This window comes from Scyliorhinus canicula, chromosome 12 (genome assembly GCF_902713615.1).
Source record: "Scyliorhinus canicula chromosome 12, sScyCan1.1, whole genome shotgun sequence".
NCBI classification, from domain to species: Eukaryota; Metazoa; Chordata; class Chondrichthyes; order Carcharhiniformes; family Scyliorhinidae; genus Scyliorhinus; species Scyliorhinus canicula.
The window spans coordinates 149841582-149859215 of record NC_052157.1 but is presented as its reverse complement, the minus strand read 5'-3'; the positions used below and the strand labels follow the sequence as shown (position 1 = coordinate 149859215).

General features: G+C 48.3%; 1 protein-coding gene across 5 annotated transcripts in view; it reads right to left on the bottom strand.

Moving 5' to 3' along the window:
• LOC119975028 (carboxypeptidase M-like) overlaps positions 1–17634 on the bottom strand; it is an 81314-nt gene that overhangs the window by 46499 nt on the left and 17181 nt on the right. For 4 of the 5 annotated variants that reach the window (XR_005462639.1, XR_005462641.1, XM_038814487.1 and 1 more), the window contains exon 3: positions 9581–9678. The exons of the other annotated variant lie outside the window; for it this stretch is intronic. The gene's annotated coding sequence lies outside the window, so the exon portion shown is untranslated. The remainder of the gene's footprint in view (positions 1–9580; positions 9679–17634) is intronic. 5 annotated transcript variants of the gene reach the window in all.

The following is a 17634-nucleotide window of genomic DNA, read 5'->3' as shown; positions in this document are numbered from 1 at the left end:
CCTCCGGGTGCTCCGGTTTCTTCCCACAGCCCAAAGACGTGCAGGTTAGGTGGATTGGCCATGATAAATTGCTCTTAGTGCCCAAAAAGTTTAGGAGGTGTTAGGGTGAGGGCAGCACGGTGGCTCAGTGGTTAGCATTGCTGCCTATGGCGCTGAGGACCCGGGTTCGAATCCCGGCCCTGGGTCACTGTCCGTGTGGAGTTTGCACATTCTCCCCGTGTCTGCGTGGGTTTCGCCCCCACAACTCAAAAGATGTGCAGGTTAGGTGGATTGGCCTTACTAAATTGCCCCTTAATTGGAAAAAATAATTGGGTACTCTAAATTTATTTAAAAAAAGGAGGGGTTAGGGTGGAAGTGAGGGCTTAAGTGAGTCGGTGTAGACTCGATGGGCTGAATGGCCTCCTTCTGCACTGTATGTTCTATGTTCAAGACAATGGTTTAGTTCCATAGTTAACTACAATATGGTAGAAACAGTCTGAGGCCTCTACAAGGCCTATCAAAGTCCCGGCTGATAGACGCTCCTTTTGTCAGAACTTAAAAGGTGGAATTTTCCCAGAAAACTCTTAAATTCAACCCCCACGCCCCACAAGCACCCCCTCCCCCTCCCCAACCACTTGCTCATGCCTTCCTCACACCACAGCACAGTGGGTGTATCTACACCTCAGGGACCGCAGCGGTTCAAGAAGGCAACTCACCACCACCTTCTGGAGGGCAACCAGGGATGGTCAATAAAGGCTGGCCTTGCCAGCGACGCCCACATCCTGGAAATTAATTTTAAAAAACTAACCTGCCTTGATGTAGGGGGTGAGAGAATGATCGGTACAGGAGAATAACACACCTGTGTTAAAACGCAAGAAACCAGGGCGACTGGGTGGAATTGCAACAATTCCAGATTCCATGCCAAATTCCAAAGCAGAAACCAAATTCTCTGCCCTCTCCAGTCCCCGCACGTTTGAGACCAAAGTCTTTATCTTGCATGTGAAGGGAACCAGAGCAGTCATGTCAACTGTAACGGAGCAAATGACTATTGAGCAAGTAAACAATGTTTTTAGTAACGTAGCGACAAGCTTATGAGGCGACTCAGATCATTATTTCAGTGCCTGGCAATTCATCGACTTGTCATGGAATTTACAGTGCAGAAGGAGGCCATTCAGCCCATCAAATCTACACCAGCCCCTGAAAGAACATCTTACATAAGCCCACAACTCCACCCTATCCCCATAACCGAGCAACCCCAACTAACTTTTGGACACAAAGGGCAATTTAACGTAATCAATCCTCCTAACCCGCACATCTTTGGACTTGCAGAAGGGAACCGGAGCACCCTGAGGAAACCCACGCAGACGGGGGAGAACGTGCAGACACCGCACAGACAGTGACCCAAGCCGGGAATCAAACCCGGGACCCTGGCACTGTGAAGCGACAGTGCTAACCACTGTGCTACTGTGCCGCTGTCAAATGTCTGTCAAATACTGTTTTGTAAAGGAGCCCAAACTCTTTCAATGTATAGACTCTGAAATGGCAACATGGGGGGTGGGATTCAACCCTTATAACAGTTTAACATTGGCACCTGAAGTTTCTCTCTCTGCAAGTTTCAGCAGAGGCAATAACCCATTAACCCTGACAAGTTTACATCTCTGCTGACATAATAAGAAAAGAATTTAAGATGAATGACGTGGAGTCACCGGTTTGCCACGTGTTAGTCTCGAGCCTTCTGGGCTATAAACTGATAGTTACATGCAGTAGATTTTAACCTTTCAAATTCTTCTTACCGTCCATTTACCCCAGTACAATCTCCAACCGCAGAAATCACAAACCCATAGGGATTCATAGCGGGAAGGATGTGAATCCTCATGCTGTCCACCAGCGCAGTAACATTGGGATCCAGACCATAACCGGTGGCGAGATATTGAACCAGGTGCAGAAGCAGTTCTCTGCCCACAGGCTGCAAGCAAGGACGCCAGTCTCAGTAAACTCATATGTGGAGATTTAGGTTTACCAGATGCAATGAATATGGTGATTGATGGAAATCCCTGCTCATATCAACCATAATTGAGAGAACAAATTGATTTCTTATTCATTATTATAGTAATCGCTTGAGTATCAAAGGAGGTGCTGTGTGCCACTCTCGTGTGGTTTTGTTCGCTTGGGATAGCGACATGAATTCCAGGCTAATCTGAAATCAAATTGGACAGCATGTGGATATTGTCTGCACTGTGTGTAACTTTATCAATGATAAAAGCAAATGACTCGAGGTCGAAAATGTCCACTGGAAATTTAATTGCCAGCCTTTTGCTAATCAAGGTGGCAGTGGCTCCGCAATCTGTTACGCCAGGTGCAGGGTGGAATTAAGGTTGCTCGTGGCAACGCCAAAATGCCCGCTAAATTTTGCACACGTTCCTCCGTTCCAAGTCAAGGGTTTAATTTTCTGGGCTGTTCAGTTTTCCTGCTGTTGGAAGAATGCCACAGGGGCAGGTCGTAAAAAATGCATGTTGCTTGTCTGGCACACATCCCATATGCAGAACAAAATGGTGCAGCACCCAGCATTTCCAACAGCAACTGTTCATATTGCTTCGAAATGTCAATTTTAGAATAGGTTTACTCTGGAAGGCATGGCTTAAAAAGGGTGGCAACTGTTTTGGTTTATCTTTCAATCATGCCCCAGTTCTCCATTCCAAATTGGCAAAATTGTCGTGTTGAACTTAAGAATAAAGCTTGGAATGAAGAAAAAGTCATAGAGTCAGGGATGTTTTACAACATGGAAACAGGCCCTTCAGCCCAGCTTGTCAACACCGCCCAATTTCTATCACTAAGCTAGTCCTACTTGCCGCAGTTGGCCCATATCCCTCTATACCCACCCTGGCCATGTAACTGTCGAATTGTACCCGTCTCTACCCCTGCCTCTGACCGCTCATTCCAGATGCTCACCACCCTCGGTGTAAAGAAATTTCCCCTCCGGTCTCTTTTCTATCTCTCCCCTCTCACCTTAAATCTATGCCCTCTAGTTATAGACTCCTCTACCTTTGGGAAAAGAAGTTGACTATCTACCTTATCTGTGCCCCTCATTATTTTATAGACCTCCTACGCTCCAGGGAAAAAGTGCCAGCCTATCCAGCCTCTCCTTATAGCTCAGACCGTCAAGTCCTGGTAGCATCCTCGTAAATCTCTTCTGCAATCTTTCTAGTTTAACAATATCCTTCCTATAATAGGGTGACCAGAACTGAACACAGTATTCCATGTGTGGTCTTACCAATGTCTTGTACAACTTCAACAAGACGTCCCAACTCCTGTGTTCAATTTTCTGACCAATAGAACCTAGCATGCTGGATGCCTTCTTCACCACCCTGTCCACCTGCGACACCACCCTCAAGGGGGCGGAGCCAGGGGCGGAGCCCACAAGGGCACCAACATAGTACAATGCAATACAGTGGTGAATGGTTGCCATAATATATTCACCACATTCACCGCCTGTTAAAAAATTGAAGTCCAGCAGGGGTGAAGTGGCTCACAGGTTGAGTCTGTCCGGCGCCTTGATCGTGCGCTGCGATCGCCTGAGCTCTGGTTTCGCTGTGGGCACGGGTGTTGAACTCGTCGGTGCGGGAACAGGTGTTGACTCCGGGAGTGTGTCTTCTGGAGCTTGATCCCTGTAGGTCGGCGATGGGGGAGGGGTTGTAGGAGAGGGGGGTGTAGGCCATGCAGGGGTGGGGCGCTGTTCGGTGTAGGTTGGGGGGCGGGGTAGGTGATGGTCGTAGGGGATCCTGCGGGTGCCAGGTCCCGGAGGGAGACTATCTTTTTGGACATCAAGGTGTGCCACGTAGGCATACTGGGGGTTGGCATGAAGGAGCTGGACACTCTCGACCAGGGGGTCGGACTTATGGCTCCTCATGTGTTTTCGGAGGAGTGCAGGCCCCGGTGTCGTCAGCCAGGATGGAAGCGAAACCCCAGAGATGGATTTCCTAGGGAAAACAAATAGGCGGGCATGAGGGGTCTCGTGCGTGGCTGCGCAAAGGAGTGACCTAATGGAGTGGAGCACGTCGGGGAGGACCTCCTGCCAGTGGGAAACTGGGAGACTCCTAGACCGTAGGGCCAGGAGAACAACCTTCCATACCATCGCATTCTCCCTCTCCACCTGTCCGATTCCCCGGGGGTTGTAACTGGTGGTCCTGCTCGAGGCGATGCCCTTACCGAGCAGGTGCTGTCGCAGTTCGTCGTTTATAAACGAGGAGCCCCAGTCACTGTGGGCGTAAGTGGGGAAACCGAACAAGGTGAAGATACTATGTAGGGCCTTAATGACTGTGGCCACAATCATGTCGGGGCAAGGGATTGCAAAGGGGAAGCGGGAGTACTCGTCAACGACGTTGAGAAAATACGCGTTGCAGTTGGTAGAGGGGAAGGGCCCTTTGAAATCGATGCTGAGGCGCTCGAAGGGCCGGAATGCCTTCACCAGGTGGGCCTTATCTGGTTGTTAGAAGTGTGGCTTACATTCCGCGCAGATTTGGCAGTCCCTGGTCATGGCCCTGACCTCCTCGGTGGAGTAGGGCAGGTTGCGAGCCTTGATGTAGTGGAGAAGCCGGGTGACCCCAGGTTACAGAGGTCGTTGTGGATGGCCGGAGTCGGACATCTTGCGCGCTGGCGCATGTGCCGCTGGACAGGGCATCTGGGGGCTCATTGAGCTTCCCAGGACGATACACAATATCGTAATTATAGGTGGAGAGTTCGATCCTCCGCCTCAAGATTTTGCCCCGCTGTATATTGTCGAACATGAAGGCTACCGACCGTTGGTCGGTGACAAGGATGAACCTCCTACCCGCGAGGTAGTGCCTCCAGTGCCGTACAGCTTCCACGATGGCTTGAGCTTCTTTTTCGACTGAGGAGTGTTGAATTTCGGAGGCGTTGAGGGTACGGGAGAAAAAGGCTACTGGCCTGCCTGCCTGATTAAGGGTAGCAGCGAGGGCGACCTCTGACATGTCGCTCTCCACCTGGAAGGGGACGGACTCATCCACCACGCGCATTGCGGCCTTGGCAATATCTGCCTTGATGCGGCTGAAGGCCTGGCAGGCCTCGGCTGCCAGTGGGAAGATGGTGGCCTTGATCAGTAGGCGGGCTTTGTCCGCATAGTTGGGGACCCACTGGGCATAATAGGAAAAGAACCCGAGGCATCTTTTCAGGGCCTTGGGGCAGTGGGGAAGGGGGAGTTGCAGGAGGGGGCACATGCAGTCGGGGTCGGGCCCTAGGACTTTGTTTTCCATGACCTAGCCGAGGATGGCTAGTCTGGTTGTGCGGAAAACGCATTTCTCTTTGTTATAAGTGAGGTGGAGGGCTCGGGCGGTTTGGAGGAACTTCTGAAGGTTGGCATCGTGGTCCTGCTGGTCGTGGCCGCAGATGGTGACGTTGTCCAAGTACAGAAATGTGGCCCGCAGCTTGTACTGGTCCAACATTCAGTCCATCATTCTTTGGAAGACCGAGACCTCGTTGGTGACGCCGAAGGGGACCCGGAGGAAGTGGAAGAGCGCCGCGGCTGTGTAGTGGCGATCCCCCGTGCGGATTGGGAGTTGGTGGTATGCGGACTTCAGATCTACCGTGGAGAACACCCGGTAGTGTGCGATCTGATTCACCATGTCCGCTATCCGGGGAAGGGTGTACGCATTGAGATGCGTGTACCGGTTTATGGTTTGGCTGTAGTCTACAACCATCCGGTTCTTCGCCCCAGTCCTGACGACCACCACCTGGGCTCTCCAGGGGCTATTACTGGACTCGATGATCCCCTCCCTCAAGAGCTGCTGGACCTCGGACTTGACAAAAGTCCTGTCCTGGATACTGTACCACCTGCTCCTGGTGGTGATGGGTTTGCAGTCGGCGGTGAGGTTCGTGAAGAGCTGGGGAGGGTTTACCTTTAGGGTCGTGAGGCTACATACGGTGAGAGGGGATAGGGACCCGCCGAACTTCAGGGTCAGGCTCCTGAGGTTGCACTGGAAGTCCAGCCCCAACAGGAGAGGAGCGCAGAGATCGGGGAGGACTTATAGTTTAAAATTGGCGTACTCGATGCCCTGTATCGCGAGGTTTGCGATACAGTACCCCCGGATCTGCACTGAATGAGATCCGGAAGCGAGGGAGTTTGGAATGCGGGGGAAATTTGGGGAGAACAGCGCCTTACCGTGTCTTGGTGTACGAAGCTCTCCGTGCTCCCGGCGTCAAACAGGCAGGGCGTTTCATGCCCATTGACCCGGACGGTCATCATCGAGTTCCTGAGGTGCTTGGGGCATGACTGGTCAAGGGTGACCGCGCTGAGTTGCGGGTAGCCGGCGTGGTCGGAGGTGGTGGGGTGGGCCCAAGGTGGTTACCCCTGTCGGTCGCATGTGTCGGGCGGCGATGAAGGTGGCGGCCAGGATGGCGGCCCCCGTCGGTCGCACGTGTCGGGCGGTGATGAAGGTGGCGGCCAAGGTGGCAGCTCCCATGAGTCGCACATGGCGGGCCGTGTGGGAGATGGCGGCCAAGATGGTGCCACCCTTGAGTCGCACGTGTTGGGTAGAGTCAAAGATGGCTGCCCCCACGGACAGCACGAGGCAGATGATGCGTCCGGAAGGGGCAGAGCCGGCAGGCACGCAGCCACGCTGTGAGTCTGAAAGTCGGGCCTGTGATTTAGAGGTTTTGGACCTGGCCAGGCAAACTTTGGCAAAGCGTCCTTTCTTGCCGCAGTCGCCACAGGTCGCGTTCCGAGCCAGGCACCACAAGCGAAGAGGAAGGGTGCTGAAAACAATGGGGGAGGGGAGGAGGAAAGGGGGATATCATAGACCGATCCAGAGGGCAGCAAAATGTACGTACAGTTAGTCAAGTGAAGGACAAAACAAACCTCTCTGTAAAATAAAGCAAATTAGCGCGGGCAAGAAAAATGTAATGTATATATGTAATGACTGTTTACAAATATGAGAAAAGCCATTAAAAAGATTTTCAAAGAAAAATATTACATTTCTGAGCTGTGCAGCCAGTCTGCTGTTTAACATCTACCTGGCAGACCACACCGAAACGGGATCTGTCCAGGTTGGACCACTGGTCTATCTAACTAACTCTACTGGCAGGCTTTGCACCACTGCCAACAGAACTGTTGCCATCTATGTCTGCCTACTTCACCTTGCGACATAACACCACCTTTAGAAGTGAATCTTACAACATCAGTCTCCAGCCAGTCAACCATTGATTGCCTAAGTGAAAGAGTTCCTCATTGGACTCTAATCTGGGACTCTGAACTCACATGGTCCAATATTCATTTTCCCTGTGATATTAACCCTCCTGTTCTCTATCCTCCGAATGCAGAGTGGGATGTTGCTCACACTCCTTTTGGTGCGAGTTTTGAATGTGCGAAATAAACTAACCTGCTGAGTTAATCCTAACTCGAGTTTGCTGTGAGATTATTAGTAAAATTGGATCACACAAAACTGAGGGGTTGGGAAAGTACGCCACCGCTTAGTCTTAAAAAACTAATTGAAAACACCTTCTGTTTACAGATGGGTGGCAAGAGAAAATTAGTGCTGTTTGAACTGAACCCTCCCTGTGTATGACACAAGTATCATACAATTGGGTAATGAGTCTTTTGCTTTCCAATTAGAACATAGAACAGTACAGCACAGAACAGGCCCTTCGGCCCTCGATGTTGTGCCGAGCAATGATCACCCTACTCAAACCCACATATCCACCCTATACCCGTAACCCAACAACCCCCCCCCCCCCCTCCCCCTTAACCTTACTTTTTAGGACACTACGGGCAATTGATCATGGCCAATCCACCTAACCCGCACATCTTTGGACTGTGGGAGGAAACCGGAGTACCCGGAGGAAACCCACGCACACACGGGGAGGACGTGCAGACTCCGCACAGACAGTGACCCAGCCGGGAACCGAACCTGGGACACTGGAGCTGTGAAGCATTTATGCTAACCACCATGCTACCGTGCTGCCCAAAATTGGTGTAGGGAGGCAATACATCACAAGGATGGATGTGTTGGCACCCTAAGTGTCATTTTAGGAGGGCTTTACGGGGTGTTTCCATTGGCTTTGGGTGAGATCCAGACTTGGACACATGCACAACTTTGTCATTTTCTGAGCCTTGGGGAGTTTCCCCCCGGTCCAATGGGGAGCTGAACTCACCGGCAAGACCAGCCATTTTGATAGGGCGCCCAATCTCTAAGCGAGCTTAAGGCCCTGCACACCACCCATTCATGGACAATGCCACCCCGTGCAGACATGGGCATTGCACCCCCCCTCCACCAAAGTGGTCCCTCCTTTAAGGCCCCCCTTCACCCCCCTGACCTTTATGATGCCCCTTCTTACACCCCCACTCTTCAAAACCTCCCTTCAGCTCCCCTTTCATGGGCATGTCCTCCCCCTTCAGGCCCCGATGCTTGATAGTGCCAACCTGGTACCTGGGAAATGCCCTGGCACCCTGGCTGTGCCAACCTGGCATGCTGGCAGCTAGAGTGCCAGGCTGGCACTGCCAGGGTGCTTGGGTGCCAGGGTATTGCGCTGCCCTGTTCCCGACCACCTGGGGACCTCTGGAGTGGCCATCAAGAGGAGACCAGTGCTAATTGGCACTCGGTTGTGGCCTCGCCGGTGCGGCTGGTGACTTCTGGGAGCCAGGAGAACACGGCCTCAAACAGGCCACGCACATTTAAATGAGCCTAATGACTCATTTAGTATGATGATTTGGACCAGGCCTAGCGAGGGTCTGATCCAGATTGTGCTCAGTGCCATGGGACAGGTGAGTCTGCGCGCGGTTTTGCACCATCTCGTACTGCCCGATTTAGCCTTCTCCTGCAATTCCCCTGGCACAACAAGATCAGCGTTGGACACAATGATGTTGGAAAATTGAGCCCCTAAAGTGTACTAACTGCTGAGCAACGTCACTGTCAAGTTAATGGCTTGCTGTCCACCCTAGATGTGGAGATCATAGATCATAGAATTTACAGTGCAGAAGAAGGCCATTCAGCCCATCGAGTCTGCACCGGCTCTTGGAAAGAGCACCCTACACAAGGTCAACACCTCCACCCTATCCCCATAACCCAGTAACCCCACCCAACACTAAGGGCAATTTTGGACACTAAGGGCAATTTATCATGGTCAATCCACTTAACCTGCACATCTTTGGACTGTGGGAGGAAACCGGAGCACCCGGAGGAAACCCACGCACACACGGGGAGGATGTGCAGACTCCGCACAGACAGTGACCCAAGCCGGAATCGAACCTGGGACCCTGGAGCTGTGAAGCATTTGTGCTATCTACAATGCCGGAGTAGGACTGGGGTGAGCACAGTAAGAAATCTTACAGCACCAGATTAAAGTCCAACAGGTTTGTTTCAATCACTAGATTTCGGAGCACTTCTCCTTCACCTGAGGAAGGAGCAGTGCTCCGAAAGCTAATAATAATATATAATATATAGCTAGTGTTTGAAACAAACCTGTTGAACTTTAACCTGGTGTTGTAAGACTTCTTACTGTGTCGACCCTAGAACATTGTGTGAGATGAAAAACCGCAAAGTAGTTGTGTCCAAATTCAAGCTGAGCTGAAATACTGATAAAGAGCACTTACTTCATTTCCATAGATGTTTCCAACATACTTAAATTCAGGGATTCCAATGATATGTTGTTTTGGACTTTTTACAATGACAAGGACTCATAATTCCAAACCTGCCAGAAAATAAAGACCATGGATTCATTTCCCTAATGCCTTTGTGGACAAGTGTTTCTTTTGTTATCACACCCTGGGCAAGTGCGTGGTCATTTCTAACCCCATTTGGCCCAGAGTCACAACACAATTGAATGAACTAATAATTCTGAGAAAAATATCCAAAATCATTGGCCCTTGGCTTCTCAATAGTAGCAGTCACCAGGTTTGTAAATTTAAACACAATCACGTTTTAGTTATAACAAGAATTATAGCGAAATATGAAGTAAATACATCTGGTCAACTATTATCTAATTATTAATCCTCCACTTTGACTTGCACCCTACCCTCTATACACACACACACACACAAGACAGACAAACACAGAGGGGAGGAGAGGGGTGACAATCGTAAGTGAAAGGAAAAAGAGTCTTTGTCTCAGATGGCAAGGTCTTTAAGCAGACCTTCCTTCAAAGTAAGCTTACACATCCAGGTCTCTCTTTGCAGCCTGTAATGGTTTCACTGTGGGTTCATTCAGGTCTCTGCAGTTTCAGAAATACAGCAACTCACAGCCTTTCGAGAGAGAGAGAGAGAGAGAGAGAGAGAATGTCTATCCTCCAATCCCCCCCCCCCCTCCCCCCGAGTGTCCAGGATTCAACTGAGTTCCTTGGGTCTCTGAAAATCATTCCACTCGGGTAGGACCCGATCACCATCTGTGATTGAGCAGAATACAGCCTTTTGGCCAATTCATTGGCCACCTAATCATTAATTGAACCAGATCCCACCCCATCTCTCGGGTGCCTAAAAGTCTGGGTCTTTGCTGTCCAAAGTGAGCAGCACCATATACTATGATGCAACATCCTGAATTCCTCCTTCTCTCTGCTGCTTGACTTTAAGATAAATGTCCATTAAGCATCCATGCATCAAAGTAATAATGGCAAAAATAAAGAATGGGGAAATAAGGGAATCATCGGGAAGGACCCTTATGTTATGGGTCAGGGTGTAGAAACTCCAAAGTGTATCAGACCTACAACATGTATTTTGAATTTGTCTAGGATGAGCACAAAGTCCTTCACTTCAGGTGTGATTAATCAGTCTTCCTAGACACTTTAATCATAACAAGGTTTATTCTAAGAACGTAGTTTAGATATATATATATATATATATATATATATAAACACAGCAAGAATTTTTATCAATTACAAACATACAGACACCACAGCTGCAGTAATCTATGGATAACACTTAATGAATTCCCCCTTAACTGTTCCAATTCAATAACAAAATCCAAAAAACCAAAAACCCCTTTTAAGGGTGCGGCCCAGCACACTGCATTCTCACTTGAATGTGCTTTTTAACGGAACAGCTCTTTAAAATGAAAACATAGAAAGACAGAGAAAATACTTCTTTTCTCTTTCTGTAGTCCACAGCAGTCAAACTGAAACTCCCTCTCACCTCACAGCCACAGCCCAATGTGCTATAAGTCACATGATAAGAGACTAAACCTTTCTTAAAGGGTCACTCACATGACACTTACATTTTATTTATTGATTCATGGGATGTGGATGGCCCTAGGAAGACGAGCATTTATTGGGCTAATTGCAATCAGGAAAATGCTAGTTAGCCAACTTTTGAAACCATTGCAAATGATATGGGAAGATTCTTGTTTCATTTATGTGAACACCACCCGTCCTCAGGGTATTGCCTCAGTTAGAATCTTTATTGGACTTCTTTAAAATGTCTGCCTCCAGAGGCAGCCTCATGACATAGTCACAAGGCTACAGAAAGCCAGGTGTGTCAATCAAAGTGGTTACATTTTGAAATGTGCTCTCCCAGTGATGTTAGGTAGGGAACACCAGAACGTTGATGCAGTGATGATGAAGAAGTAAAGATGTTGTTCGAAGTCAGAATAATGTATAATTTGGGGAAAAACTTATTCCCATGTGTATGCTGCCTTATGCTTTGGTTGTTGAGATCAAGGATTTGGGAGGTGCTTTCAAGAAACCTTGGGGAGTTTCTGCACTGCATCCTCTTCATGGACCACACTGTAGCCATTGTACGCTGCTGATGGACAAAGTGAATGTTTAAGATAATAGATTTTTTGTCATCAAAACAGATAGTTTTGTCCTGGATTATGTAAATAAGACTTCCAAAACTTAAAACAACAGTTTAATTCCCAATCTTTGTGGAGTTAGCTGATTGCAGCTGTAGATTTGGCGTCCTTCTGTTAGGCTCACTATTCTTGGAATTGGGACAAGGGAACAGCCAGGGTTTTCATTCCTGATTCTCAACCAATCACTGCTGTTCAAATGTGCATATGAATATTCAATGAGATCAGGATTGTGTTCAGCCTTAATCTCGACTGCAGTTAATTAGCCTTTGTGACAATCATTGTCAAGGCAATAGATGAAGAATGGTCATTCTTTGAAAATTCTTGGGGGGGTGTCCATTGCAGGCAAAGTTGGCACTCAATGCCCATTTCTATTTGCCCTTGAGATGGTGGTGGGGAACTGCCTTCTTGAACCTATGCAGTCTGTCTGATGATGTTACTCCACAATGATGTCAGGCAGTTCGAGGATTTTGACCCAGCAACAATGAAGGAACAATGATTATCTATTCAAGTCAGGATAACGTGTGACTTGGAGGTAATATTGTTCCCGTGCGCCTGATGTGCTTGACTTTTTAGCTAGTGTAGGTCACAGGTTTGGGAGGTTCTGCAGGAAAGTTAATTGGTAAGACTCCGGAGGACTGTTTGAAATATTCCTTAAAAGGATAGAAAGTTGGTCCCATAATAAAGCAATTGAATTATTTCCAGCATAATATCAGAACTAAAAAAATTTTGGGGGTTTTGAATTTAACTCCTTTTCCTGACAAAATGACTCATTTAACATGTAGATAAGGATCATTAAATCATAGAATACTACAGCACAGAAGGGGGCCATTTGGTTCATCGCGTTGTGTTAGCCCTTTTTCAACACAACCCAATTAGTCTGACTTCTCCGCTCCAGCCCCATACTCCTTCAATTTGTCGTCTTCACGTATTTACCCAATTCCCCTTTAAAGGCTACATTTAAAATTGTGTCCCCCCCCCCCCCCCCCCCCCCGCCAACCCCACACCCTATTAGCCAGTGCATTCCAAATCCTAATCACGCATTTCATAAGAGAATAAGTTTTCTTATGAAAACTACCGCAACACAGTAGCACAAGTGGATAGCACTGTGTCTTCACAGCGCCAGGGTCCCAGGTTCGATTCCCTGCTGGGTCACTATCTGTGCGGAGTCTGCACGTTCTCCCCGTATCTGCGTGGGTTTCCTCCGGGTGCTCTGGTTTCCTCCCACAGTCCAAAGACGTGCAGGTTAGGTGGATTGGCCATGCTAAATTGCCCTTAGTGACCAAAAAGGTTAGGAGGGGTTATTGGGTTATGGGGATAGGGTGGAAGTGAGGGCTTAAGTGGGTCGGTGCAGAGTTGATGGGCCGAATGGCCTCCTTCTGCACTGTATGTTCAATGTAAGTTTCCTCGTGTCGCCTCCTTTTTTTTGCCGATCATCTTGAATCTGTCCATCCGGTCACTGAGCCTCCAGCCAATGGAAACTCTTATTTAAACCCCTGATGGTTTTAAACGCCCCTATTGAATCTCCTCTCCAAATTATGTTTAGGCAAGTAGAAAATAAATAATGATGCCTCAAAGTGAGCAACTTCAAACATTTTTCAGCCCAGGCACACATTTGTTCTATTTATAAACGTGTCACTTCATCAAACAATCCATTTATTTGCGCAATCATTTGCAAAATGATTTCTCTTCTTTCTCCATAATCTTTGAGATGATCACATACTCCAATTCAGGGAAAACAAATTACTTTCTAATTGTTTTCACCCTCTCTTTGAATATTCTTCTGCATCTCTGATGGATTAACCACTTTAGTTGTGAGACACCGCAAGTCCCATGGGCTGAATTTTCTTGGACATCGCCAAAAGCTGATAATGGACAGGAAAAGCGGCATTTAAGCTGCTGATGGAAATGGGGGCTTTCTCTGCCGTATTTCGGAAGTAGTCTGAAAAACATAAAGGGGCGGGTCCCACAACGTAACGTTTCCTGGCGCCCATCCCTCCAGCAAGTATCTCTCAAAGATCAGGGCGCCATTTTTAAAGGCAACACCTGCACACAAACATTCCCACTGGCACTATCCCCAGAACTGTCTGGGCACTGCCCTCTGGTACTTCCCGGTCACTGCCTCAAGACTGCCCCCCGGGTGCCCAGGCAGTGCCCGGGATCCCTCTTCTCCCCAACTCCCCTCTCCCCGAGAGATGCACTCCCCTGAGCTCCTCCAGGAGATCTGCTCACCAGGCGTACATCTTGCGAGATCAGTCGGGATTCATGCCATTCTGCCCTTGTGCCAACCTGAATGGACTTAGAGGCCTGATAATGAGTTGATAATATATTCAAATGAAATGCGCTACATCGCTGAAGGGGGGGGGGGGGGGGGGGTGCGATCATGTCACACATTTATGCCAGCGTGAAACGCGATCGGGGCTCCTCGCGAGATTTTCCGCTCCCATCGCTGAACCCGGTGAAAACAGGAACGGAAAATCCTGGTCCAAATGACCAACAATGTAATCCATGCCATTACAGGATGGCCCATCGTGTTATTTGCCTGATTTTAAAGCCCAAATGAATGCCTTAAATGCAACAGTCTTGACTTTGAAGCAAGGTGCCCTGAACTAGTAAAACATAAATAAAAACAAAAGTGCTGGCTAAACTCGGCAGGTCTGGCAGCATCTGTGGAGAGAGAGAGAAACAGAATTAATGTTTCGCGTCAGTATGACCCTTCATGTTGTATATAGGTAATTATCCAGCACCAGCCATCTACCCTTTATTTAAAAAGAAAATAAAGGCCTACATTGATATAGCACCTTTCACGACCTCAGGAGATCCTATAGTGTTTTATTGTCACTCAAATATGTTTGAACTGAAGTCATTGCTGCATGAAAAAATGAAGTCGCTGAGTCCAAAGGCCTGGCTAATAGGCTCCCACCTACAACACTGGCAATGACTTTCCAATTGTGAGACAGAAGACAGATTGTTCCAAGTTCCATAGAGCACATTATAATGCTGAAATGTCAGCGAGTGGGCATCCAATTGTAGTCACCATACATAACAATTATACTCATTTACACATCACTGAATTTAACAATCCAATTATTTCCACACTCATTTGTGAAATGAATTGTTTCCTCCTCAGTAATCTACCAGGTAATCGTAATCTCTCAAAACTCTGCCATCATGGAGAATGGATTGGTCCATTGACATCCCAATTGATCAATGGTTCAAACTGCTTCTCATTCATTTCTATTGGACAGAATTGCAATGTGCAATTCATTCCTCGTGCACTCCTATTTGTCAGAATCCTAGCATACCAAACACTGCCCACTCGCCATCGTTGTGTAGTATTCCAACAGCTTCCCATTCATTCCCATTCCAAATCTTATATCAACCACAGAGAAACCAAACAGATTGAGAAATAATTCCTAATTCTACATTTTTTTGTGCTCAAGATATTAAGGAGATATTACTTAAGCACAGTCTGACTTCATCAGCAAATATTCAGTGCTATTTTCACCGACTAAAATAAGGAAGAATAATTGCACAAATTTTCTATTGAATTAAAATCAGAACCTGGTCTCTGTTACCCCGCATCTCTTAGCACACCATGAGATTACTTTACTCTCAGATCATTATTTTTTGACCAGTTCTACACTTCCCACTTGTTAAGGTGTAGTCAAGCGCAATATCCTTTTAATGGGACATCTAAATTGTACATCCTTAACCACTTGCTTTCTTTCCCGTGGCATTTAGATAGTCCCAGTAGGTCAGGCTGCAAAATGCCCATGTATCTTTGAAATCAGTGCTCAGGCTGGTTAGATACCGATCTACCTTTTTGTGAATCCGTTGATCAGTAGAGTGGTATGGTCGCTCCCTTAATTGTGCCCTCTATGGGCGGGATTTTCCAGACACACCCATCCCAGGGATCAGAAATTCCTGCCGGAGGTCAATGGACTTTTCGATGGTGTGTGAAATTGTCCGTCCCACCCTCGTCGATTCCCATGGCCAGCAGGACGGAAGATTTACCCCATGTTATGTTATTAATTCTCAGATGTCGAAAGTGTCATCAGACCCTTCCGCACAAAGCTTATTTCCTCAAGTTACTCCCTGTATCGTCACCCAACCATCACAGCCCCTTGACATTCAATGGCATTGCCATTGTTGAATCCCCAGCAATCAACATTCTGGGGGTTACCATTGACCAGAAACTGAAATGGACCAGCCATATTAATACTGTAGCTACCAGGGTAGGTCAAGCGCTAGGAATCCTATGGTGAGTAACTCACCTCCTGACCCCCCCAAAGCCAGTCCATCATCTACAAGGCACAAGACAGGAGTGCAATGGAATACTCTCCACTTGCCTGGGTGAGTGCAGCTCCAACCACACTCAAGAAGCTCGACACCATCCAGGACAAAGCATTCTGCTTGATTGCTCCCCCTTCCACAAACATTCAATCCCGCCACCACCGACAAACAGTGGCAGCCGTGTGTACCATCTACAAGATGCACTGCAGGAACTCACCAAGATTCCTTGGACAGCACCTTCCAAACCCACGACCACTACCATCTAGAAGGACAAGAGCAGCAGATACCTGGGAACCCCACCACCTGGAGGTTCCCCTCCAGTCACACACCACTCTGACTTCGAAATATATTACCGCTCCTTCACTGTCGCTGGGGCAACATCCTGGAAATCCCTCCCTAACAGCACAGTGGGGGTACCTACACCTCAAGGACTGCAGCGATTCAAGAAGGCAACTCACAACCACCTTCATGTTGTATAAAAGGTTGGCCAAATAGGAACTGACCAACAGAAAGGGAGGACCCAGTGAGGTTCAACCGCACCCTTTGTAAATAGAACGTTCTTATAAATAAATGTCTTGTTTTGTTTACTCGCCTGACTTCCCCCACCTTTATTAAAATATGATTGTTACAATATGCATGGGTTCCATTCGTTATGGGGAAGCCCCGCCCTGTTACTGGGGACGTTCATACTCAGTAGAGGTCATGGGTAATCCGATGGTCCACACCCCGTGACTTCAGTGGGTATTGCAAACACCCAAGGGAAAGCCCACCCACCCAGCCGTCCTACCGGGCATGACCGCCCTCCCCGTGCACGGGCATGTTATTTGGATGATGAAGATGACCCGTACCAGCAGTTAAACTGCATAGTGGCACCAAGGGTAATGCCAATCCACGTTACGCTCCAAGAGAATGGGCACCCCATTTGGATGGAGTTAGATACTTGGACAGCAGTCTCCGTGATCATCCGCTGCACGTTTGACCAAATCAGATCAGGCATCTGGTTTGCGAGATACAGATGCCCAGCAGGTCACATACACGGGGGAGCCATTGGCCATCGTAGATACCTTAGTGGTCCTAGTCGAATATGGACAACAATCGGCCAGTGTACCAAAGGTAGGGAGGCGGGCCGAGCTTACTGGGCCGTGGTTGGCTGCTGCAAATCCACCTCGACTGGCAGCGAGTCTGCTGCATGTATCCCAACGGACCAGAAGGCATTTTGTCGAAGTTCCCAGAGCTGTTCTAGGAGGGTCTGGACACCATCAAAGAAGCGGCGGCCAAGATCAGTGTCGACCTGTCGGTGCAACCACGCTTTTTCCATGCCCAACCAATCCCATACACTTTAAGACCAAAGGTGGACAGAGAACTGGACCACTTGGGCATAATCTGCCCCGTGCAGTTCTCAAACTGGGCAACACTGGTACCCATAATGAAGCCTGACAGCTCTATTTACCTCTGTAGCGACTATAAGATGAACGTGAATGTAGTATCTCGCTCGGATCGTTATCCTGTCCCATGCGTAGAAGTCCTCTACGCAAAGCTCAGCGGTTGCCGAACATTTACAAAGCCGGATATG